This window comes from Thalassophryne amazonica, chromosome 12 (genome assembly GCF_902500255.1).
Source record: "Thalassophryne amazonica chromosome 12, fThaAma1.1, whole genome shotgun sequence".
In the NCBI taxonomy this organism is placed as follows: domain Eukaryota; kingdom Metazoa; phylum Chordata; class Actinopteri; order Batrachoidiformes; family Batrachoididae; genus Thalassophryne; species Thalassophryne amazonica.
The window spans coordinates 8,426,218-8,453,168 of NC_047114.1; the positions used below are offsets into that span (position 1 = coordinate 8,426,218).

Genomic DNA, 26,951 nt, shown 5'->3' on the forward strand with positions numbered 1-26,951 from the left:
GAATTAAAACATGTGGGAACAGAAAGGAATCACACACCTTCATCGCATCTTTCAAAATAACAGGTTTGTGTCATTTAATAACTTGATGCAGAGGTTTGGAATTATAGGAGGAAATTCATTACCATCAAGTAAAGTATGCAGTGATGTCAAAATTTCAGATGGATCAGTGCCCACCAGAACCACACACATTAGTGACAGACATCAAGAACCTCATCCCAATAAAGAAAACCTTGTCTAAGGTATATAAGTTATTATCATATACCTATAAATGATACGCCAATATGATTGGATAAAACACTAAAGAATAAATAGCAATACACCCTTTTCGCAGACGGGTAATATTTTTCATACCACCTGAGTAATCAGCCGATCCGGACAGCAGATTGGCTGATTACTCGGCGCCTCTTCGCCACGATGTGGCCGTCATCATAATTTGGTTTTGGATGCTCTTAAGGGGATCAAGACTCTGGTGTCCTAGATTAGGGTATGGATGCTCATTAATTAGACAACAGACTGTTGCTGTCACTACTTGTTCATGTGTGGTTGTTTCTCCTGGTAAGTTGTATGGTTGGGGCCCCGTCTCCTCAGTGTCTCACTTCTCATCACTTCACAGTTATTGTCTTCACCACTTGTCTTTCGTTCTTGTCTGTCTACGTGTTGCTTTGGTGGTCAGCCCTTCCTGACAGAAGTTGTCAGTTGGGTTTGAGTAGGATGTTGTCGGCCATAGGTATTAAACTGATTCCAGAAAGGGCCGAGGGTGCAGGTTTTCTTTGTAACCACCCACTGCACCAGGTGATTTCACTGATTAACATCACTTTGAGCAGATGGAATCGGTTAATCAGTGAAATCACCTGGTGCAGTGGGTGGTTACAAAGAAAACCTGCAGACGGGGGGAATTAAAACAACCGCACATATACATTTGATTGTTTCCGTATGCTAAACTTTGAAACAGTCCGTCCTCCAAATTGAGACAATGAGGGTGTAGGTGGCCGCAGCAGCGTCCCGCGCCACAAAGCTGGGGAAGGTGACGGCTGCTGCAGCTGCAGAGCCACGCGGCCTCCAGAGGGGGGAGGAGTGGCAGGGCATAGGCAAGGGAGGGGTGGTGGGGGGGCGTGCTTCATGTGTGCAGATGAGATGAGTTCGTATCAGTCACATGAGTCTGTATCAGTTTCTGTCAGTGTGTGCATAATGTCTGGAGTTGCCTTGCCAACATCAGACTGTAGGGGAGGGCAGAAAGATAAGAGGGGCAGCTGAATGGTTCACAAAGGCTGTAGAGATTCTTCTGGAGGAAAACAAGCGGGTCATTTTGACCTTTGGAGGTGATAAGTCTACTAGGTTTAGGGTTAAGCAGAGAAACACCATTTCCAGCTCCTCTGACCGACAAAATCCAATTTATGACAGACATTTGCTCCGAGATGTTTTCCAACTTACCTCTGAGTTCAAGGGTTAACACAGTTTTAGATTGTACCACCTTGCCCAACTCATTAATCATGACAGACAGGTGCGGGGTCGTGGTTCTGGTAGCAGCCGTCTTGCCAAATCTCTGGTAGGTCAGGGCAGCACATAAACCAATAAGCACCAGCCCTCCCACTATAAAATCAAATATAAATAAATCTTTCACGTCCTCCACAGAGATTGGTACCAAGCACGCAACGCGCCACTTCTCCCAGGCGTCAAGAACATAGCCCGCAGGGTAGGTTCCATGTGGGCACGCAAGGTCCCCCAGCCCTGATTTCCTTGTTGAAAAAAGGTGTCAATAGCATTCAGAGACCAGCTGATGAATTCCATGGTTATTCCAAATATAGCTTGAAGAATTCACAGTCTGGTGAAGTAGGGACTTTGAAGGTTGGAGCAGAGATACAGGAGAGAGGAGGAGATGCGACCACCCTCGCCAGAGTCACAAGGCTGTTTTTACCCCATAACATTCAGTCATACATAGTCCAAACTATACCTTTTTGGAATATTTATGTTCAGACAAATAATGTGGTGTAGCTTTCAATATAATTGAAACTTCAAGCTTCTCTACAATGGAAACCACCTGGACAACTGAGAGCCTACACAGAAACATAATTGAAACATTTTAAAATTTTGACCCCTGTGTAATTCTTCAATTGACCCCTACCTGGCCGCCTATTGAAAATTCAAGTGGATACTCAGTTTTTTTTTCAAAAGAGTAATGTTTAAGGACTATTTGTGCCAACTTTGGTGCCCGTATCATCATTTGAAGGATTCCTCTGTAAATATTCTGTTATCTGCTGCACTATCTTTAGCTTCAAAGAAACACTGAATTTCTTCTTTTCTCCCCCTGGATCTTTTTGTTAACACAAAGCCTTTAAAACCTTTAATTTCTTAATGTAACAGCAGCTACGGACACAGGAGGAGCACTGGATTATTTAATGAAGGATTCATTTTAAGTTTTTTTTTTCCTTTCTGTGATTCTAAACTGAAACTTGACATACAGACCTGCAGAGGGAAAGAGACGCTGCTTTAACCTCTTGTACCCTGTGCCTGTTTCCAGACTCCTGCGCAAAAACGACATGTCCAAATTAATTGAGTATATCTATCTTGGTATCAAAATAAAGTTAACACCCGTGAGAGTACTACAGAGATGTAAGACTCAGTATATATATATATTTTTTTTTCTTCTTCTTCTTGGTCAGAGTAAATGAAGATCGCACACACCAAAAAATGAAAATTTAATTTGTTCCTAAAAAAAAAAAAAAAATACATTTTTACAGTGAATTGTCCTTTGGAATGTTGAAACTGAAAAATTCTGGAGAGGTACGTATGTGTTGAGTAATATTTAGGATGACTCTGCAAATTGGCCATTTTGGCACAATGTATGCCATTTGATATTTCTAAGGTACCAAACTACACTACTTACTTTGTTTCACTTATGTCACAAAAGGTATACATTCCATCTATTTATAACAGGTTTTTTTTTTTTTTGGGGGGGGGGGGGCTGTTTTGAAAAAATCCACCACACAAAACTCCTCTGCACCCCCATGCATAATACTTGGCGTACACACAATCAATGTTACTCATGGCATTATCTTCTGAGTCCATTGGTCTATTTGGATGACTGACACCTCTTTGGGGTACCATCAGAGCCAACAGAATGGAGAGGCACTCCCCAAATCTATGTCAGCAACATCATTCACCAATCACAACAAAGAATATGCATCATGCGTCAAGAGAAATCACTGTCTTACTCACCAATGGGTTCCATTTCCCAGAGTGAAAAGTTGGCAGAAACACTCCAGAATCATTTTAATGTGACACAGGGGCACATGTTTTCCCTTTTGTAATGGACTTTTGCGCTGGAACATGATTTATGATCACAAAACAGCAAAGGTAGGATGTAATTTGTGGTTATGGCTATGTAAAGTTTATTTTTTTGTGTTTTGTAGCTGTTGGTTTGGAGAATTTTGGACAGAGTGATAAAACGTATACCATTGCCATCTGTGGAACCTCCGCTTTCATATGGTGTGTTGTTTGCATCGGTAGCATGATGTAGTGCAAACAGATCTGACGGTTTTGTGGGTGCGTGATGTTAGCACCCTTTTCCTGCTTGCTCATTTAGTTGCTTGGTGTTGGAACTGTGTTTTACTGCAGTAGAAAAGGTTGCTTTAGTGGAGTTTCTAACCGTTAAGTGGATATGTGACACGCCTTGGCTGCTACATGTTTCTCATGTTTTTTTTTTTTGTTTTTTGCATGAAACACCACAGTCGTGGCACACAGGTTTTACGTGTTAAGCTGCAGCACACTGTGTGGAACAGTAAGTCGCTGACTGGTGGTCTCGATTTAAAAAAATGTACGTGTGACAGCAGAACTTGGAGGCCAGTGAGTCGCTACATCCAGCGCTGCAAAAATGAACTGGCATACCGCTGCTATAAATGGCCAATACCGATATCTGCAAAAATGCTGAACATCGGCGGCGATCATCGGTCAGGCCGATAAGTGATCGACCACTAGTAAAGATACTTTGAATTTAGGATTGTAATAAATACACTTAACCAATTAAAAAAAATCCTGCAGACCAGCGCAAATATCCAAAAACAATAATAATTTATATATGTACAAGCTGAGTTAATAATGAAAATAATACATATATGCTACTCTTCGACTTTGGAGTCATTTAACAGTTTGAAAATGACTTTTGAGACAGAATATGATATTAATTTTAAAAATGTGATGTTTTACCAATATATTCACAGAGCACTAGGGGTCACTCTCACAAACCACTGTTTGAAAAAGGCTGGTTTAAAGCACAAAGTCAAGAAACGGAAAAAGAGATGATCCTTTCCTTTTGTGTCACTATGTTATACCACATTTATCAGCCGAGAACTCACTCATTAGTATATTTTTCCAAACAAAAGGACCCCCCCCCCCCCGGACCGCCAAACCCTAAAGTTTCCAAAACCCTACTCTATGGTTGTGGAAAACGCCTCAGCCATAAGAACTCATTTAGGAATTTTTGTTTTCCCTGTTTGTAAATTCAGCTGCTCTTTCTGTACAATTCAAATCCAAAAGTTAATTTAATTCCCAACAGAACAAAAGCTGTTGAAACGCAGCCTCCTTGGCAGCAGGGGGTTTTCATTATTACTGCATCTCCTGTCTTCTCAGCATAACTGAAATCAGACCTAGTGAGACTTCACCCCCCCCCACCCGGGACAAAAGGAGAAACAGAGAAATCAAATCAATCTTCAGCCCCGTCAGCAGCTCCAGCGCCTGTCATGAAGCTGCTACATCAACATGAGTGACAGCAGAAGGTAACGGGGGATTATACGACTGTCACAGTTTGCTGTTTTAGGTCCGGGCGATGACGTGTATCCTTCAGCCTCCATGACAACACGGCTGTTATGTTGTACTTCTTTCAGTTTATGTCGTCTCGGGAGTCCCATGTAAAGCTCACAGGGATTTGGAAAAACCATGTCAGCAAACCTAACCCCTAACCCTGAGCATAGTTTATACCCAGATGGTTGCCATCCAAGACACAGGATGGTTGTGTAGTGGCATGGGCGTGGCGACACCTGGTACCGGCAACTGTTCTTGGACCTGATATGACCCTACAGTGGCCATAATATGCTGTAGGGGTGGGTGACCTAAAACTAATATCAAGGCAATTTTCACTTTTGGCACAATTAAAAGAAAATAATAATAATTTCTAGGGCTGAAACGATTAGTCGAGTAACTCGAATAATTTGATTACAAAAAATGTTTGAGGCAAATTCTGTGCCTTGAAGGTTTGTTTAACGTTGTAGTACATATACCAGGCCTGTGTGTGGCGTTGTAAGATCCCCAGAAAAGAGAAGAAGATGAGAGCATGCCCATAAACTGTGTAAAGCCTAATCCAAAAGCTACGGCTTTCCAACGCGACACACAGAGTAGATTAAAGCCTTTTAACAGAAAGTGTTATGCTGCCTTTGTTTGCTGCTGTGTCTGCCTCACTCCTCCTCCCTTCCTGTGTCTGCTGGAGCCACCTGTGGAACTGATTGGATTCACCCGCTCACACTCATCAACCACCTGTACAAATACCTCATCTCCTCACGCTCTCAGATTTCAAAAACTCAGTTGCCGACAGGTTTCCTCGGACTCGTCTCTGTATCACTTTCTGTTCCATGTTTCAATGGTGTCAGCTAACTCTGTGTTTCTTGTGTCCTCAGTGCTCCTGGTTACATCAGTTCCATTGTGCCACCTGGTCCTGTTCTGAGCTGATGCCGGACGAACTGTGTTGTGTGTTGGTGTGACGTTCCTGCCTCCTGTTTGCTCCAGCGCTCTCTCCCTCCTCCAGTGCTTGGCTTCTCGGCTTGTACCACTTACAATATATCAATAAATCATTATATTTTCATACTTTGGCTTGCTTTCTGCATTTTGGGTCCTAACAAACTGTCTTTTGGGTTTAACCCTAACAGAAAGAGGGTCCACGCTGATCATCTGAAATAGTTTACTGCGCATTTAAAGTGAAGCAGTGTGTTTGTTTTTAAAAAACACACGGTCCGCTCTACGTGGGGAGTGACTATTGACCCGGCAGCCAGCTGCTGTCTCTCTCTGCCCGGTGTGAGGGGCTCTCAGCACTCCCCTCAAACCAGGCGAGTCACAGCTCTGTCCCCGACCACACTGACAAACAGTTTCTGGAAGATCCTCTCAGCAAAAGTCCACTCTTTCTTCCGTGTTTTGCTCAGACTCACACTGAGTGTTTCACTTTTTAATTTTTGTTTTTTTGGGCAACACACAACGCTTAACTTAAATAAAATAATAATAATAATAAAATGACTGCGAGGTTTGCATGTTCAACCTCCCGCTGAAATGCATCTGCTGAAAAAAAATGCAGGGACCCAGTCCACCAACCTTATAAAAAAACAAACAAAAAAAAACAAACAAAACTCAAAAATGGTTAAATTTTACAAGTTGTGGAAAAAACAAAACAAAACAGAAACCACAGCCCATCACCATTTCAGCAAAATGTCAACACAACATTGTGCCATTGCATAGGGAGAGTCCTGGACTGTTGATGTTTCAAAACGCAAAAGTACTTTTTACCCGATTGCTCGAATAATCGCCAGAATAATCCATAGAATACTCGATTACTAAGATAATCAATAGCTGCAGCCCTAACAAATTCTGTCCTGGTGAGGGGGGGGACCTCATTGCATTAATTTCATATGGTGTTTACAGTATTGTGCAATCCACATCATAGCACACCCTCCCACCGGTGATGACTACCACACTGGTGAACCATCCACCACATGTTGTCATTCTAATAGCTAACAGCTTTGCAGGTGAATGGTAATGATATGTGCAGGCAAACAGACAGTGCGTGCTTTATGATCCCGCATATGTAAGGTGCATCTAGTGTTACACTCTGTCAAATGAATTGGACTTTAAATGTGTTTTTTGAAGTTTGGTTGCACTACAAGATATAAAAAGTTGTTCAGATTTTATTCATATTTATTACAATAAAAAAAAAAAAAAAATCCCTGAAATTATATAATAGTATCTTTTTCCAATGTAAGTTCTGTTGTACAACCAGAGGGAGTTCACTGATGTGTGTTGAGTTTGGAACACTACAAATCATAAATGTGATGCTATTGAGTTTTTGGTTTTTTTTTTTTAATCAAAGCATTTCTGTTCTCCGTGGTAATTTGTTGACCGTCAGTGAGTTGTGGTCTTGCTGCAGCCGGCTGCTCGTCAAGATCGATGTAATTCATGCAGAACGGGGTACATCTCATTTGGGCGGGGGCAGTTTTGGTGGGTTGTAGTTTGTTGTCTGTATTACAATGTTTGGAAAGAGGTGCCATTTGATTTAAAACAGCGATTTGCTTGAAAGTTATTGAATCTGGTGTCACCAACCGAGCTCCCCCCTCCCCTAAAATTGGTCTGCCTTGCCTTCACTGCACATGCGCCATTTCTGTGCATCAGCCACAGTTCACCGATTATCACCTCACGTCTGTTTCAAACTGCACTCCAGTCATCATCTATCTCAGCAACAGATATCTGAAGCTTTTGTACAACAATCATTTCCACATAAATTCAGCATTACTTCGTAATAAAAACTGAGAAAGCGATCAGAGCGCAGCAGCAGCACAAGCTGCTAGCTGATACGTTCACTGCGTCTACGTCATTTCAAAGCCTCACCAATTATGGCCTCATTTCTGATTAAAACTTACTTTAGAATGATTTAAGAGGTTTTACTTTGTCATCTGATGGTTAATAATCACATTATTCCCTTTGATCGCTTTGGGTGTAGAGACTCAGTATCAGACGAGCTGCTGTGGTCCCAAATGACGCATGCGCAGTGAAGGCAGGGTGAACCAATTTTTAGGGGGGACCATTCGGCCTGCGACACCGGAATGATCTATCTTTCCCAAAATTTCTTGTATAATCATATTGTCAATTGCATCGGCAGCATGGCCCAAGCAGAGGGTCGCCCCTTTGAGTGGACAGCTCTCGCTTCTGCCCGCAACAATAGAAGAGAGTCCTGCTTTGTGACTTTAATCAGCAGAAAGGTGAGTCAGGATTGACATCTTTAAATGGCTTTGACAGAGGTTGAAGAATAAATTGCAGACTCCACAATCAACGTAAAGGGATATTAATTTTTCCGCTACACACCCTTGAAAACAATGTAATGGCCCAACTGCAGCATCATTTGTTCAGGCAGCAGCGTAACACGCCGTAACTCTGTTATAAGGCTAGCGAGAACCCTGGGCTCTGACAAAGGTTGATGAATAATTTGTCAAATAAAAAAGAACATCATGAGATGACACCAAAGTATAACAGTGTTATGATGAGAGTGTAACAGTGCGGCGCTGTTATTCCATTGTCCATTCCATTGTGTGTGCGCGCACACACACACTTGCATTTAACCACACAAACATGACACAGTGAACACCATATCTTGAGCTTCACATCAAACATCTCTCACATTGTCTCGCCCTCCAGATTAACAGCTGAGTTAACCTCATAAACTGAAATCACAGCCTTTTTAATTTGTATATTATTACAGAGTTCCTCCAGAAAAATGTTGCAGCTAAATCACAATAAAAGCTATAAGTCCTGTAAAATTACTCCCTTTCTGTAACAGGCAGCAGCTCTGTGTGAGACCAAACCAGAACCACTCAGAGTGAGTTTGTCCCGAAACACACATTTAAGAACAACTCATTTACTGAGAGAGAGAGAGAGAGAGAGAGAGAGAGAGAGAGAGAGAGAGAGAGAGAGAGAGAGAGAGAGAGAGAGAGAGAGAGAGAGAGAGAACAAAAAAAAAAACCCCTGTACCAAAGTGCCTCCAGGGACATTTAAAGACAAAAGCAGCACTCATTAAAACTCTGAACAGATCCAACAACATATGCATATGGAGCTAAAGCCAGGCCAAAAGTTTTATAATCTGGAAAAAAGAGATTGAAAAAATAAATTTTGAAACTGAAAATTCAATGTTTGTTCTTGAATTTTCTAATCATTTAAAAAGTATCATTAAAATAAAAATAAGTGTAAGATATATATTTTGCAGTTTAAATATACTTTTGATTCAGCTCTGTAATTATTCTGATCAAATAATTTATTTTCATTTTTTACTCTGAAATATATTTTAACGTGATGTGTCACTTTTATCAGTAGCAGGATTAAATTTTTCACAATCAAATTTTATCTTTTTGGTTTCATATTTCTTTTTTTCACTTTCAGATGTTATTTTTGTTGTGGCTGGGGTGCCTGGCTGCCTTTTGTTTCTGCCTTCTGTTTCTGTGGGTGTCCGTGGGTGACTTTGGATCCCAGAGGGACCTTGGCTGTGGTTATTACTCCTGGAGCTGGCAGGATGTCCTCTGGGGGGTGTTGGTCCCTACATGTCGTCGGGGGGGGGGGGGGGGGGGGGGGGGGGGGTTAGTGTTTTTATTTGCAAGCTTAAGTTTGGGTTGTTTTTCTTTTCTCCTCTTCCCGGGGTTTGATGGGACGGTCCTCTGGGGGTGGTTTGGTTGTTTGCGTTTGTCTTTTTTGTTTTATGACTACAGACTTTAAACATGGTTGGACAAAGGCTGACCGCACAGGTTTAAGAACTCCTGGCCACACCTGTGCAAATCGATTGACAGAAACAAAGGCAAAGATGCAGCCAGAGGAGAAGACGTCGACCATTCTGTTAGATGAGGATTCTGTTGGAAGATGAATGCAGATACGGTTTCCAGCCATGGTCCCTGGAGGGGGGTGTTTCTCCTGGGCCAGGTTTGTGTGGTCGCCGGGAGGCTTCCCGTGAGGGTGGGGTGCTGTTGTGGCTGGGGTGCCTGGCGTGCCTGGCTGCCTTTTGTTTCTGCCTTCTGTTTCTGTCTTTTGTTTTTCCTTCCAGGTGGTACGCATTTAGGACTGAGTGGCTGTGTGGCTGAGTTATCAGGACCTCACCCTGATCACCTGAGGCTGATCATGTGCAGCTCGTCAGGACTCACAGCTGTGGTGCATCTACACGGATTGGAGCATGGTGGCATTTAAGTCTGGAGTACACAGTGTGTATTTGCCAGAGACTCGACCTTGTGACCAGACAGGTGAGATCGTCGTCTTGAGAGCCATCTCATCATTATGGATGCAGAGAACGTCCAGGTTTGATGCCATGGTCTGTGAAAGAGGAGGGGGTGAGGTCTCACGTTCGTCAGCACACTTCCTGAGGTACGTTAGGTTTTGTGACTAACATTTGTACAGTCAGTAAATGTGGTGTCCCTCACACCTTATTATATTGAGCTGTTATGTTAGTCGTTTAATCAGCTTCCACTGCAGTTTGAGTATGTGAACAGGGTGTTCCATGCCTGCAGGGTGGGAGGCTGATTAGTAATTAAGCCAGGAAGTGTTTGCTGTTTATGTACACCTTTGAGTGGTCTCTCTGTGTGTGGAGTGTGGACTCACATGATGGTTTCTTCTTTCACAGACTCGGTTTGTTGCGGCCACCTGGGGGGTGTCAGCGGGGTCCTTGGGTCCGAACTGTTTCTGGCTCTGGACCATTTGTGCAGCTGGGAGCGCACCGTATTATCACCTCGCAGACCGTGCACTTATTTGTTTGTACTTTTTCACATCACTGTTATGTCATTAAATTTTGTTATCCTTCGTATCGTGCTCTGCTTATTTCATACTGGGTCCTTCAAACGCTGGTCGGTTCTCCGGGCTGCGTCCGACACATAACAATTTTTCCAGTTTCAAACTTTTGGCCCCATTCTGACGTGGGAGGGCGTGGCTTCGATTGAGAGGGGCGTGGAATTGTGAGTGACAGCAGAGCAAACAGTATCAATTTTTCCAAAAGACGGAGCACTAACACAGACGGACAAGGCAGGAAACAACATCACCCGTGGACCCAAGAGGATATTACTTAACTCTGTTATAAGAGTGTTGCCAGTGTGTTTTGTGGCATTATTCTAGTAAAATCCTGATGAAATTTAAAAGGTCAACAACATTATGCCATGATAATTGTAGTTTGGTAAAACAGCGCCCCCACTGGCACTTCAGTATAACTGAGATAAGGCAAACAGGATGACTGGACCTCAGCAGACGTCCACTCGGACTGCAGTCTACTTCTGTCTGTAACATAGTTTTTGTTCAGTGTTGTCTCAGACCATCACTTCAGTTGACTTAGTTTTTCCACTTAAAGAGCTCATATCACTGAAATTAAACCAAAAGTGAAATGTCTGAACGATTTGGAGCTTTGCTGCATCAAATTTTTCCAGAAACTGTGAGAGACCTCCAGGTGGACATCATTCGGAAAATTCAGATGGCTTTCAGGGATGATTTTATGGGGATTACACAGATTAAGGAGTGCTCCAGCCGGTTTAAAGACCGCCCACAGCAGCTGAGAGCGCGGCGCACTCTGAGCGTCGATCGACAGGCTGAAACCCCGCTGAAACAACCAGATCATTTCCAAAGTGAAGGCTTTGTTGATCCGGGACGTCGTCTGACTTCCACAGAAATGGCAGAAGACGTGGACATCAGCACTTTTTCGGCACACTCCACTGTTACAGGAGTTTTTGTCATGGAAAGAGAAGTGGACGGATGCGCCACGGAGCCGCTCATGGCGCGGACAAAAGCACCTCCGTGTTGGTCTCACAGGACGGTTTTCAGATGGCTTTCAGACGGCTTTGGTGGCTTTTCAGTCATGTGACTATCCGAGAAACTGTGGATGAGCTGGACATGCCAGAACATGTCCTGTGAGGCTTCATCACGGCGTTGCTTTGCGCCATGCAGCTCCGTCCCGATGCGCGAATTTCTCCGCTCCTCTTTCCATGACAAAAACTCCTGTAACAGTGGAATGTGCCGTTCATTTCCAAACTGAACGCTGTGTTGATCCGGGATATCGTCTGACTACCACAGAAATTGCAGAAGACGTGGACATCAGCACTTTTTCGGCACATTGAGACAGACGTGCGGAGAAATTCGCGCGTCAGGACGGAGCCGCATGGCGCAAAGCAACGCCATGATGAAGCCTCACAGGACATGTTCTGGCATGTCCAGCTCATCCACAATTTCTCGGATAGTCACATGACTGAAAAGCCACCGAAAGCCGTCTGAAAACCATCTGAAAGCCGTCCTGTGAGACCAACACGGAGGTGTTTTTGTCCGCGCCATGAGCAGCTCCATGGCGCATCCCTCTGCTTCTCTTTCCATGACAAAAACTCCTGTAACAGTGGAATGTGCCGAAAAAGTGCTGATGTCCACATCTTCTGCCATTTCTGTGGAAGTCAGACGACGTCCCGGATCAACAAAGCCTTCACTTTGGAAATGATCTGGTTGTTTCAGCGGGGTTTCAGCCTGTCGATCGACGCTCGGAGTGCACCGCGCTCTCAGCCGCTGTGGGCGGTCTTTAAACCGGCTGGAGCACTCCTTAATCTGTGTGATCCCCATAAAATCGTCCCTGAAAGCCATATGAATTTTCCAAATGGTGTCCACCTGGAGGTCTCTCACAGTTTCTGGAAAAATTTGATGCAGCAAAGCTCTAAATCGTTCAGACATTTTATTCGCAATAAAAATCCGACGAGAGGGGTGGACCACTGCTCACCCAAAGCCTGCTCACAGGCGAATGACGCAACCGACAGGCGTGAAAAACCTCACGCATGTGCACGAAGGTTCAAGCTTGGCTGATGCAATCACACGTGATTCAAATCCATATGGTTTTTGCAAAAAATAAAAAGGTCGGATAGTTTTGTAACAGACCTCGTACACACATAAAAATATGCATCAGCTGAGAGGAGGTTTTACTTTCTTTAAGTTGACGTCATCACGTGACCATGAGGCCTTCATGTGCAGTTTGTCAGCAGGCAGACTCAGACACAATCAGCACATGAATGAAGGTGTTGCTGATGTTGTCCTCCTCCACATGACCTCCAGCTCATGTCTCGGGTCTGAAGTCAGACTCCTCAGAAACCAGAAAAATCACTCAGGAAACACATTTGCCCACTTCTTCATAATTCAGTTGTGCAGTTTAGATGTGCTGCATTATTTAACAGCGGAGCAATTACGGCGGCCAGTCAACCCACTCATCCAAATGTGTCACTTTGTGTTGCACCCCACTAGGAGTGACGGGGCCCTTGTGGCTCCCCTCACATATTAGTTTAAATATGCACATTTATATATGGCACACAAAAAAAATTCCTCAAGGAGCAAACAAAGACACTAGACTCTGACAAATACGAGGTCTGTTAGAAAAGTATCGGACCTTTTTATTTTTTGCTGAAACCTGATGGATTTGAATCATGTGTGCTTGCATCAGCCAACCTTGAACCTTCGTGCGCATGCGTGAACTTTTTCACGCCTGTCAATTGCATCATTTCCTGGTAAGCAGCCTTTGTGTGGGACGTGTGCTGTGCGCTTGGCGGATTTTCATTTCAAGGAAAAAGACGAAACGACTGGAGCAGCGCCGCATCAAATTTTGCCAGAAAATGGGGGACACCCAGGTGGAAACAATTCGGATTATTCAGACAGCTTTCGGTGACGATCCTATGGGCATCACACAGATTAAGGAGTGGTACAACCGATTTAAAGATGTCCGCACAACGGTGGAGAGCGAGCCACGCTCCGGTCGGCCATCAACATGCTGAAATGACCAGATCATTTCCAAAGTGAACACTGTGGTGATGCGGGACCGTGGTGTGACTGTCCGAGAAATTGCGGAAGAGGTGGACATCAGCACTTTTTCGGCACATTCCACTGTGACAGAAGATTTGGCCATGAAAAGAGTGGCGGTGAAATTCATGCTGCTGCTGACGGTGGCGCAAAAGCACCTTTGTGTTGAAGTCTCACAGGACATGCTGTGACATGCCCACCTCTTCCACAATTTCTCGGATAGTCACACGACTGAAGTCACCGAAAGCCGTCTGAATCATCCGAATGGTTTCCACCTGGCTGTCGCCTAGGTTCTGGCAAAATTTGATGCGGCGCTGCTCCAGTCGTTTCGTCTTTTTCCTTGAAATGAAAATCCGCCGAGCGCACTGCACACGTCCCACACAAGGCTGCTTACCAGAAAATGATGCAATCGACAGGCGTGAAAAAGTTCACGCATGCGCACGAAGGTTCAAGGTTGGCTCATGCAAGCACACGTGATTCAAATCCATCAGGTTTTTGCAAAAAATAAAAAGGTCCAATACTTTTCTAACAGACCTCGTATATCTGTTGGTCAAAATGAGGCCTTCACCAGCATGTAGATATCAGCATTATTTTTGCTGAAATTAAAACTTCTGTTTTATAATAATAGCAATATAAGATTAAACAATTCAGAAAAACACTTCAGCTGTTGGAAATGGTGTCATTATGTAGTTTGTGCGGCAGAGAACAAGCCAGTGTTTTAGTTGACAATGGTTTGAAGCATGGCTGGAACCTCCATCACCTGAACGCACACTAAAAACTAGCATCCAATTGATAAATCAGTTGGCTGATATATCAGCCGACATGGGCATTTTGAGCCTTATTTTTTTACTGAATAAACAATGCAGAAACATATTATTGGCTGTTGAAAATGGTGTCATTACAAAGTTGGCCAAGCAGAAACCAACACTGTTTCCAATGCTGTCAAGCATGGCTGGGACCCCCATCATGCGCTGGCCACATGAGCTACAGAGGGTTAGACAGAGGAAAATCAACCAACTGCCCTTCATTTTCAGACAGAGTAGGTGTTTTACAAGAAACAAGTGGATGTTGTGCCACCAGCTAGGTGGGGCCAAAAAAGACTATTTTATGCAAATGCAGAGTGATGCGACACGGCAAAGGCACCATGACAGACATTTGGTTGCTTGCACAAAATTTAACCTTTGTTAGTCCCATTGAGACTGAGACTTTGGATGTGGGAGGAAGCCGAAGCACCCAGAAGCAACCCACACAAACACGGGGAGAACATGCAAATACACACAGAAAGGCCACAGGTGGGAATTGATTCCGTTACCTTCTTGCTATGAGGCCACAGTGCTAACCACTAAGGCACCGTGCTGCTGAAGATGGTGGAACACACTCAGAGACAGCTGTATTTCTGCATAAAGGTAACATTTTTGGCATCTCTTTTTCTTATATTTTGTAAAAGTTAGCAAGAAATAAACAATTACATATAGGCAGATATCTCTATCAAATTGTTTTCATTCCTCAATATCGGTATAGTTTCGGCCCGCAAAAAAACAAACAAACAAAAAAGAAAAAACATATCAATTAGGCTCTCCATACAATGACAGGGGATCAACAGGAGATTGAACTAAGTATCCTCTGATCACAAGTCCACATCTTCAAACACTCGACCATAAGGATGCTGTAACAACGGTACGGTGCATCCAGAAAGTATTCACAGCGCTTCACTTTTTCCATATTTTGTTATGTGTGTGTGTGTTCCCTCCCGGTCCTGCGATGTCTTGTGGTTTGTGTCTCTGTACATTGCTGAATTCATTTATCCCTCAATCCTGAGTAGTCTCCCAGTTCCTGCTGCTGAAACTGGTACCTGGTTGGCATGCATGCCATGAGTTCAATCTTTGTTTCTCATGGTATGAGAGTCCTTCGGCTGCCTTTTGGCAAACTGCAGACATGGTTGTCCTTCTGGAAGGTTCTCCTCTCTCCTCAGAGGAATGCTGGAGCGCTGACAGAGTGACCATCAGGTTCTTGGTCACCTCCCTGACTAAGGCCCTTCTCCCCTGATCACTCAGTTTCGACGGGCGCCCAGCCCTAGGTCCTGTTGGTTCTGAACTTCTTCTATTTACAGATGATGGAGGCTACTGTGTTCATTGGAACCTTCAAAGCAGCAAAAATGTTTCTGTACCCTTCCCCAGATTTGTGCCTCCAGACGATCCTGTCTCGGAGATCTACAGACAATTCCTTTGACTTCATGCTTGGTTTGTGCTCTGACATGCACTGTCAACTGTGGGACCTTATATGTAGACAGGTGTGTGTCTTTCCAAATCATGTCCAATCAACTGAATTTACCCCATGTGGACCCCAATTAAGCTTTAGAAACATCTAAAGGATGATCAGTGGAAACAGGATGCACCAGAGCAAAATTTTGAGCTTCATGACAAAGACTATGAATACTTATGTGCATGTGATTTCTTAGTAGGGATGGGTATTGTTAAGATTTTATCAATATCAATGCCATTATTGATTCTGCCTATCTATCCGATTACTTATCAATTCCCTTATCGATACCTCTTGTGAATTTTCTGTGTGCGGAAAGTAGCCTTTACAGGTTTTCTATCAACAACATTTTATTGAGTCTTAAAGTAAATAAATATGAAATTGGTCACTGGTTCCTTGATCTCTGGACATAAATAAAAATAAATAAAAACTGTAGTTTTTGTCAAAAGCATTTCCTTTCAGACATTTTGGCATGAATGTCTCTCCGTACCTATGAGCTGAGCTCAGTTGGCTGCTGCACGTCAGCGCATGACATCTCATTTTGGGAGGGGAAAAAAAAAAACGGTTTAATCAACTGCAGTTTGTTTGTATTACAGTGTTTGGAAAGAGGCGTCAATTGATTTAAACGGTGTTTCGCTTTGAAGTTATTAATTCCGACTGGACTCTATTGTTCTAACTTGACTCATCAGAGAGCCGCGCAGCGTTTGGAGCTGTGTGAACAGAACAGAGGATGATTCTCATTTCTTTCAGGCAACAAAACAGGAGTCCCAGTTAGTGACTTTAATCTGCACAAAAGTGACTCACGATTGACATATTCAGGGATGAAAGTGGTGAAAAACAAAAAAAAGCTGAAACCCAAAATCACCCCCAACACCACCCGCACGAAAATGTTTGAATTCTAGAAGCTCTGAAATACAATCTGGGACTATTCCAGACAATAAACTGCAGTGAGTGCAGCATCCATTTAGTGAGAAAAAAACAAAACAAAAAAAAAACAACTTTCCTTATTTAAATTCATTCCAGTAGTATTCTGCTCTTACTAGGATGCAGCAGTTTTCTAGTTTGGCAGATAGTTTTGGAGGAAATCACTGAAGAAATTAGCAAATTGAAAATGTGGTTTGACGGAGACAAATAAATAAAACAGGGATGAAGTGGAGGTGTAAGAGTCACTAAGTGTTCAAAGGAAACAGTTATTTATTTCTATATTTATTTATTTGTGTTCATTGTCAGTTGGTTTTATCTTTTCTGTTGTGTTTTGTTTTATCGAGGTCTTGGTCTCGTTCTCTAAAATTACATTGTAGCATTATTAGTTATTACTATTATTGTTGTTGCTATTATATAAATAAAAATAAATAAATAAATACAATTTGTAATACATTTGACTCTTTTACGACAACAAATGCTGAGCCAATAATTATTATACAGAAAAATTCACACAAACGTGGTGAGATGCAAACAGCTTGATGCTAACTTTAACACCATGCTAACGCATTAGTATCGGTCTTGTTTTTAAGTTATAAAATACATCTATCAACTGTTTCAGAAGACCATAACAGGTCAGTTTAACATAAAAAAGGTAAATATTGCTCACAGACATATGCTCTTTAGGGTTTTAGTGGGGAGATAAGATAAAGCGAAATAAAACAAAGAACCAACGAGGCAAAAGATCGAAGCACTGCTTCATTGATTCAAGGTTCAAAGCAAAGCTGCGCTGCAGAAACGGTTGATTACAGAGCTGCTGCAGGGTCTGTAATCAATGTAGAGAAATGATCATTTTCCTGACAAACATCCCCAAAAAGAACAACTGCTCTGAAGGACCGATAAGGGATCGTTAAGCAAAAAGGATATTGATGTCAGTGGATCAAATCATTTCTTAACGATACCCGAAAAGAACCAGTTCCCGATACCCATCCCTATTTCTTAGCATTTTATTTGTAATAAATCTGCAAAAAAATCTCAAAAAATCTTTTTTTCCCCACATAGTCATTATGGGGTATTGTGTGTAGAACATTGAACAATGGGGAAAAAATTAATTTCATCCATTCTGGAATAAGACTGTGGAAAAAGTGAAGCACTGTGAATACTTTACGGCTGCACTGTAATTAAGTCAACTGAAATGAACCAAAATGCGTTTCCCTCTATTAATCAAGGTGCCACCATCAGACACCCTTTTGTCTATGAAGTACAAATCCATTAACTGCAAGAACATCAAGGAGCACCTCATGTTGGCAAGGATGACAGGACATCTATTACAACATGAACCCAAACTGAAAACATGTTAATAAAATCTGCAGTCAGGTCTAAACACACCCTAAGTAAGGCAGCCTAGAACTTCGTCTCCTCAACCACATCCTCTAGTTTTTCCTGGGGGAATCCCATATCCTTCCCAGGCCAGATGAGAAACATAATCCATCCAGCGAGATGCGAGACTACCCCACGATCTCCACTCAGTCATACACATCTCACAAACCTCCAAAGGGTAATATTCAGGACCCAAATCCAAACCATTTAAGTTGCTTGTTTCAACATGAAGGGGCAGCTGTTCGATTCTGAGCTCATTCTGGGCCTCAGAACTCTCGCTCCCATCAGTGAAGGTAAATCCAAGATGTCACACCTCAGAGTTAATCACCACATAAACACTCACTAACCAAACCTCAGCAATTTGATCCAACCTCATGTTTCAAACATGAAAGAATTCACAAATATGGAATCCTGTTCACGCCAACACTGGGATATTCTATCTTGGCGTCCATCAAACCAGTGGACCCACAGCTCTTTGCTCATTGGTCGAGTGGTATAAATGTCAGCAGACAATATTTCAGTGTTGAATCTGACCGGTGTGGCGACAAAAGGGAAAATCTCACCTCACTCAGGCTATTGTGCACCGAATTTGGGACAGACAGCTCCAGTCACACAACAACAGAACATCACTGAAACAACAGCAAAAGCTGGGCGTGGCAGTTTCACCACACACACACGTGCAGAAATGTGAAAACACGTGTGAGTGGGGCAAGGTTGTGACCTCTGACCTCAAGATGAAGAAAAGGTGATTTGAGGATCAAGATGATTTGAGGATGGAGTTTGCAGTAGAGAAAGCAGAGCTCTGTTTCTCCTAAAGAAAGAAACATCTTTCTTTATTTAACTTTACCGTTTCCTGTGTTTAGTTTGGCTGCGTGTCTTTTTTCCCCACCAACCCTTTCTTCTTCTTGTCCTTTGGCACTGCTCCCACTCCTATTTTTGTCCCTTTTTCTCAACTTTCTTTTCACTCTCTCTCACTCTCTGTGAATCCATCTATGGTCAGTGTGATTATCGTTTCCTTGTCTGATCACCAGGCGATCCGTGTCTACATTTCCCAGAATTTAAGGTGGATGGTTTTCTTCTTATCAACAAACATGATTCTTCACATTTTCACTCGATGTGCAAAACAACAGGCAGGATTTTTATTAAACACAAAACCATGTCGTCACTTTCAAGGAAATGTATCCTGGAAGGTCACAGTTTGAAATCCTGGGAAACTTTCGATGTTCCGGGTCTTCTTTTTCACATAGATTTTCAAGATGTGCAAAACTTCTATTACTTTGGTAAAACCAGGAACCAAGAGTCTGTCATATCGACATACATGCCATGACATCACTGGAACGTGTCAAACGTTATGCTAAAGTTATAATACAGGCTAGTACTACAGTTGGTTTTTCAAACACTTCCAGTGGTACAAGTTGGGGACATTACATCATTAAACTGTGTACTCATACCCATTCGTAGGTAACCGTGATCTTCAAAAATCAGTTTGTTGTGGTTATAGACCGTGAGGCATGTCGGTGAAAGTTGCCATTGCTCATCACAGCAGATATGATACAGATCTGCATGTTGATATGTCACCAATTTTACACCGGAAGGTCTTCCTGATACAACTCCACATTATGTGGAGAATGGGAACAGGTGGTCTTGAACCGGGAACCTGACACTTTTCTGCCAGTTTCTTTGAGATTATCTGTGTAACAACCACTTCCACAAATTCCTTCCCTTTTTTTTTGTCCAAATAAAAGTGACAAGTGTCAAGAAAAGGGGTTGTCAAACCATTAACACACTAAACAGTGTCTTTCAGGTATAGACTCAAATGGAAAACGGTGTTCTTTCTCCTTTAATGTAACACACTGAACCACATTTGTTCAAATCAAGGTGCAGTTTTCCAACACGATATAACGGGTGTCAACAAGACTAGAATATATTAAGGCTTTCTGAGGGCCACAGACTGCGTGGTTGCATCACTAGATGCATCACGGTTGGGGTGAGAACTGGGGATTTTCCTGTTTCAATGACTGACCTAGCATCGATGACATTACCAACGTACTTGTGAGATCGTCATATCCCGGTCTCTTACAGCCGTCTATCATTGTGAACACTGGACGGTATATGGCTGCAAACCTGCAACATTTCTATCAGGTTGTGCTTTTGTTCCACTTCTTTAGTATGGCCCAATCAGATGATCACCCCTTTGATTCTGATCTGCTGGAGGTTTCTTCCTGTGATCAAAAAAAATGCTGAGGGAGTTTTTCCTTTCCTACTGTTGACATTGTGCTTACTCATGGAATGGGCAAAGTCTAGACCAGACCAGACCTTGGCAATAAGGGCCAAGATGGTGCAGGTTTTTCTTTGCAAACAATCACCTCAGCAGGTCGTTTCACTGATGAAAAAAAAAAGTCACTTTTTTCTGTACGGAAATCACCTTATAACACCTGTGCACACCACAGTATTAATACTAATTTGGGTGCTAGCATACTGTTAGCATGGCCCTCCCCTCACACATGGCACTAACATAACACACGGTTTCCTGTGTCGCAGCAGTGTTAGGAAGCACATGTTGACAGCACATAATAAGTAATGTACAGGGTTTCTTGCAAACATGCGTGTACACTGTGTGCGCATGCGTTTGTCAGACAAAGGCCGCTAGGATTTTCCTGATAGACAGCTTGATGTGTAAACCAGTTGAACAGACCAAAGGCCCCCTTAGTGTGAAAAATCTCTACAGTTTGAATCATTACTGTGTGAAAAAATAAACAAAATATTTCCACATTCATGGACTTTTCATGTTGTGAATTCATGTTAGTTCTACAGTTATCTGGGTAAGAGTTTGTGGTTTAACTTATAACGATCAATAAAGTTGTACTTATTTATTTTATGTGCTCTGAAGGAGGAACAAGACTCAAGTCACCTACAACTTTAGTTTTTCATGTCAAAAACAAATAAACTGTGTACTAACCTTCTAGCTCAATACAGAACTTGCTGTCCATGCTGAGGTCCGGCAGCAGCATCAACACCGATCCAACTGTCCGGGCCAACAAAAAAACCTGATACATAAAATTACTCCTACAGTTGTATATTGCACTCACTGTCTTTCCATCCTGTCATGGATGGACCCGTGGGTGGTGCATGGCTGAGATGGAATCCTAACATTTGGGAGTTGAGTGTTCCTATGTCCTATGTATTAATAATAATAATAAAAGATACCCGACTGAAAATGTTCTAAAAACAGGGTGAGACAGTTTAGAGTCCCTTATGATTCCCTTAAAATAATTATCTTCTCATCTGTGACCATGTTAGCTTGACTATCCTGGTCACTACAATAGCTCTCAATGCTAGCTTGGTTAGCTAGCATGTTGTCACCTTGAAAAAAAAAGGTGATAAAACAAATTATGTGTTGAGTTAGAGCTTTAACTGAATAATTGAACCTCTTAATTATGAGGTTAATTACTGTATTTGTGTACAATGATCAGCGTTAATGACAGGTCACAACGTCGGCAAACATCCAGACACACCCATTTTGCAAGACAGCATACATAAAACCTAGATTTCTGACTTATAAAGTCACTGCAAACATACAGTGACTTGAGCACACAAGTACACTTTTATAAAATATGACTTTCTTAAGATATCCATTATGCTGTGTAAGCACTTTTCAAAGTTGGTACAATTCCATTTTTCCCCGTCAGTTATTCTTCCTTGTATTATAGCAAACATTTAACATTTCTCTAGTTTAAAACAGCTTCAGGAATAAGAGCGCGGTACCTCTGCCAACACTAGTTTCCAATTACACAAATTGTTACCTTGGAAAAAATTTTCAAGGTGAAATTCCTGTTTCAAGTGGCTTTTCTGTTGTGTGTTGGGGGGTGTGGCTGGATATTTTGGTGTTATTTTCTTTTCTTTGCTCTTCAGGTGGCATGGAAGCTGATTTGTCTATGGAGAGGGTGCTGGCTGAGGAGTCCTCACCCTCATCAACATCATGTGTAGCACCTGTGACTGGTGCTCACATGCAACCTTAAAGACTTTCAGCTGAAGCAGATAATTGCATGGCGTTCTGCATTTAAGTCATGTGTGATTCAAGCAGAACTGCCGGGAACTCGACCTTGTGATGTTCGTTTGTGAGACGCTGAGGACCGCGCCTGGGTTTGACACATCGAGCCCGTGAAGCAGGGAAGGGTGAGGACACATGCTGTCAGCACACATTAAAGGTGATCAAGTGTTTGACTAATTGTTGATAGTAACTTGGTGTTTTGTTACACAGTATACTTGAATTGTGATGAGAATTGTGCAGCTTGCTTCTCACTGCTGTGGCATGCGGATAAGTGATCCTCCACCTGTTGTGAGAAGCTGCCCATTTGCATAAAGTTAAAAAAGATACAGACCTGAATGTGTTGCTGATAGCGTGTGTCTTTTGAAAGTTATTGTTGTAACTGCTGACTTACCTCACCTCTTCTTTGCTTCACAAAGAGTCAGTTTGTCGTGTCCACCTGGGGGGTGTTTGGCGGTGGTAGTGGGTCCAGGAGCGCCGGGCTTTGATCCTTGCGGGCGCTGGAGAGTGTGCCAACAGTCACTCCACCAGAAGGACGCTATTTTTGTTTTTACACTTTTTAAGCACAGCGGGTGAAACAAATATATTGTTTTTGGAACCGCTTTTCTGGTTATTTGTAGCGCTGGGTTCCGTCTGACGCAGGTCCGCTCCTCAACCCGCGTCGACACATAACAGTAGTTCCCGGCCATTCCATAATGGACCCAGCGGCAGAAGCGGTTCCTTTTGCCGAAAAAGTTCAAGAACACTTGGAGAAAATATGGGAGCAATTACAGCATCTCGCAGACCAAATTGGACAAGCAGACGCCCGTGTTACAGAGCTTGCAGCGCAGGCCGTTCCGCTTCCTGCTGCTCCAGCTGCGGCATCATCGATACTAGTGCAGATAACTCCGTCACCCAGAGATTCGGCGTCCGAACCGATTGTTTGTCGTCCGGAGCCTTGTGCGGTGATGCAATGTTCTCTGGTTTCTGCTCAGTCAGGTTGGAGCGCCGCAGCTTTACGAGGAATGTTTGTAGATGGGTGACGAGCCAAACGATTTAGATGAGCTAATATCGTTGGTGATTCGTCTAGATGATCGGATGAAGGAGCGTGGACGCGAGAGAGGACGCCCATCAGAGCGGGTTTTTTCGTCTCGGGGCTTTCCCCGACACAGATCTGGGCCGCCTCTTCTTCGCCCCACTGAAGCTCCTCCGATGGGACCTCTGGCTCCTCCTGTTGACGAGCCCATGCAGCTCGGACGAGCAGAGATTACTGTATTGCCCCGACATGTAAGCGTCAAGAGAAATAATGGGGACGTATCTCCAAGTGTTCTGGGACAGGAAAAATAACACACATAAAAAAAGAAAAGGAAAAAAAATCTAGCACGAGTAAATGTTTTGTTTTCTTTAAATAGGGGTTATAATTGTATGGGGAGTCAGAGGCGTATCTGGTGGAGTGATTGTTAGGCAGTTAGAAGTCCGCCTGGGCTCACTTAATTGTTAATTTTTTATGTGTTTTTAGGTATTTTCTGTTTGGGTTGTTGGGTCGTTTTATTTTGTTGTTTTTTATTTCTCTACATCCCTAACCCCAACCTCACTTGCCCCAAGACCGTTTGTCTTGTGGGTTGTGGGGTGGTGCAGGTTGGTCACGCTGAGCATTCTCAGAAGACCTCTGCACCTGGGGGGGGGGGGGGGGGGGGGGTGTTAGAGGTGTTTTTCTTGGTTTGGTTAGGGCCCGGTTCCACTCCAGCCTCGGTGAGCCTTTGTACCGTTCGTCATTGGTGTTGCCGGGGTGTGGTGCAGCGGAGACTTACCTCAGTCGGAGGGGTGGGCCGATCTGTTGCCGTTCGCCATTTCGGTAGTTCCACCCCTCCCGAGAGGCTGGGGTATGGTCGAGTTGGGGCACCGGACGTATTTCCGCTTCTCTGCTGCACCTTGGGGTTGGAGCTGGGTTAGTTTTTTCCTGTTCCCTTCTCCGGCTTAATGTTTTGAGCCGTTCGCCAAAGTTGAGCCGCCGAGGGGCTCTGGGAGGGACCCAGGGTCTTTCGGGGTGTCGGGGAGGGTAACAGGGTTTACGGTCGTTTTATATCCCCCCGGGGTTGTTTTTGGTAGTCCTCCGTGGGTTGATTTTTGATTTTGTTCTGTTTCCTTCCGGGTTCCACCTCCAGGGTTGATGGGACGGTCCTCTGGGGGGGAATTGGCTTGGGGCCAACTAGCCAAGTGTGACCGGGTCTGGGGTTCCGGGGTTGTGGGGAGGGTACCTCCTGGGGTTGATGGTACGGTCCTCTGGGGGGGCGCCGTTTGCTCCATGTACACCTGGGGACCTTTGTGGGATTATGGTTCTGGCTGTTCCTCCTGGAACTGGCGATGAAGGCCTTCTGGGGGGGGTTGGGCTCTGCAGGTCATTCTGGGGGGGTTGTTTGTTATTTTTCTTTTATGCATTTACGTTTGTATTGTGTTTGTGGGGCTGTGTTGGGTTTTTGCGTTTGGGAGTTTTTCTTTTCTTCCCGGGGTTTGATGGGACGGTCCCCTGGGGAGGTTTTGGGTGGGTTTTATGTTTTTTTCTGTGTTGAATTGTACTGGGGAATGTTTTGGGGCTTTTGTTGATGCCAGCCAGCCTTCCAGCTGCGGTTTCTGTCCTGCTGTCTGTGGTGGACCTTGGGAGCGTGGTGCTGTCTGCTTCCTGACGTGGACCCCGGAGGGAGGTGCTGTTCTCAGGCCTGGTCTGTTCGGTCGCCGGGAGGCTTCCCGTTGATGGGGGGGTACTGTTGTGTGTTGGGGGGTGTGGCTGGATATTTTGGTGTTCTTTTCTTTTCTTTGCTCTTCAGGTGGCATGGAAGCTGATTTGTCTGTGGAGAGGGTGCTGGCTGAGGAGTCCTCACCCTCATCAACATCATGTGTAGCACCTGTGACTGGTGCTCACATGCAACCTTAAAGACTTTCAGCTGAAGCAGATAATTGGATGGCGTTCTGCATTTAAGTCATGTGTGATTCAAGCAGAATTGCCGGGAACTCGACCTTGTGATGTTCGTTTGTGAGACGCTGAGGACCGCGCCTGGGTTTGACACATCGAGCCCGTGAAGCAGGGAAGGGTGAGGACACATGCTGTCAGCACACATTAAAGGTGATTAAGTGTTTGACTAATTGTTGATAGTAACTTGGTGTTTTGTTACACAGTATACTTGAATTGTGATGAGAATTGTGCAGCTTGCTTCTCACTGCTGTGGCGTGCGGATAAGTGATCCTCCACCTGTTGTGAGAAGCTTCCCATTTGCATAAAGTTAAAAAAGATACAGACCTGAATGTGTTGCTGATAGCGTGTGTCTTTTGAAAGTTATTGTTGTAACTGCTGACTTACCTCACCTCTTCTTTGCTTCACAGAGAGTCAGTTTGTCGTGTCCACCTGGGGGGTGTTTGGCGGTGGTAGTGGGTCCAGGAGCGCCGGGCTTTGATCCTTGTGGGCGCTGGAGAGTGTGCCAACAGTCACTCCACCAGAAGGACGCTATTTTTGTTTTTACACTTTTTAAGCACAGCGGGTGAAATAAATATATTGTTTTTGGAACCGCTTTTCTGGTTATTTGTAGCGCTGGGTTCCGTCTGACGCAGGTCCGCTCCTCAACCCGCGTCGACACATAACATTTTCAGAAGCTAAATTAGATGTGATCAAATGTCAGGAGGATGTATTTAGTTCATGCACTTGAATCTAGGGCTGAAATGATTAGTCGAGTAACTCGAATAATTTGATTACTAAAAATGGTCGATTCTGTGGTCAAATTCTGTGCTTCAAAACTATGTTTAACGCTGTAGTACATATGTACAATACAGAAGGAGTTTTACACTTAAAGTTCACAGGCAGATGGACAGACAGAAACACTCCAATACGCCACCAAAATTTTCTTTTTCTAGGAAATAATTAGTCACTTCAGCAGCCTTTGGTGAGGTTTCCAAAAATACGGAGCCCGCCTAGGGACATGGTTGTTAATTTTTTTTTTTTGGCCCAGATTATTGCGTTCACTCATAATAGTTTTTGCGTTCCCTTGCAATAACCTAATATCATATTAAAGCTCATGCCTATCAGAATGGACTCAGGTACGGGGAGACTGAACGCATTTGCGCGTGCGCACACATGCACACACACACACACCCAAACAGCAACAGGATTAGGGATGTCCCGATCTGATCACTTGATCAGAAATCGGGCACGATCACGTGTTTTCAGACTTGATCAAAATTGGACGTTGCATCCCGATCAGGAATCTGATACAGATTTTATCCTCATTATTTTGATCAGCGCTATTTCAAGCTCATTATTGCAGATTAATGGGCCTTTCGCGTGTCGGAAGCGTCAGAGGTGTCAAGAATCGGTCTAAAAAGCATTATTTTCAATGAGACGTGTTGCTTTTTAGAGGCGTCAGAAGCGTCGCGTCAAAAGCCGAACTAAAGCAACACTTCTGACGGGAGCGCGCATTGCCGCTTGTCGGCAGGTTGATGCGGTCAAAGTTTAACCCAATCTTTTTTTTTTTTTTTTAATTGAACAAAAAAAAAAAAAACATAAGTTCAAGCCAATCCAACTTTTGACGCTCTGATCTGTAACTTAGCTTTGCGCTGTCCAATAGGAACGATGTGTCGGGCCAAACCACGGAAGACTAGTGGCAGAAACCACTGATCTCTACAAAACAAACGTGTCACAGGACTGCTCATTTATAGAGCAGTTTTCTGAAGAAAAAATCCTTGGAAATGTTTTTTGTTGTTATTTGTTACCTCAAAATGTCTAATTACTGTTTAA

At 43.5% G+C, this 26,951-nt stretch overlaps 1 protein-coding gene across 2 annotated transcripts in view; it reads right to left on the reverse strand.

Annotated features, from left to right (window-relative positions):
• LOC117522697 (disco-interacting protein 2 homolog C) overlaps nt 1–26,951 on the reverse strand; it is a 427,709-nt gene that overhangs the window by 275,150 nt on the left and 125,608 nt on the right. The window lies entirely within an intron of this gene.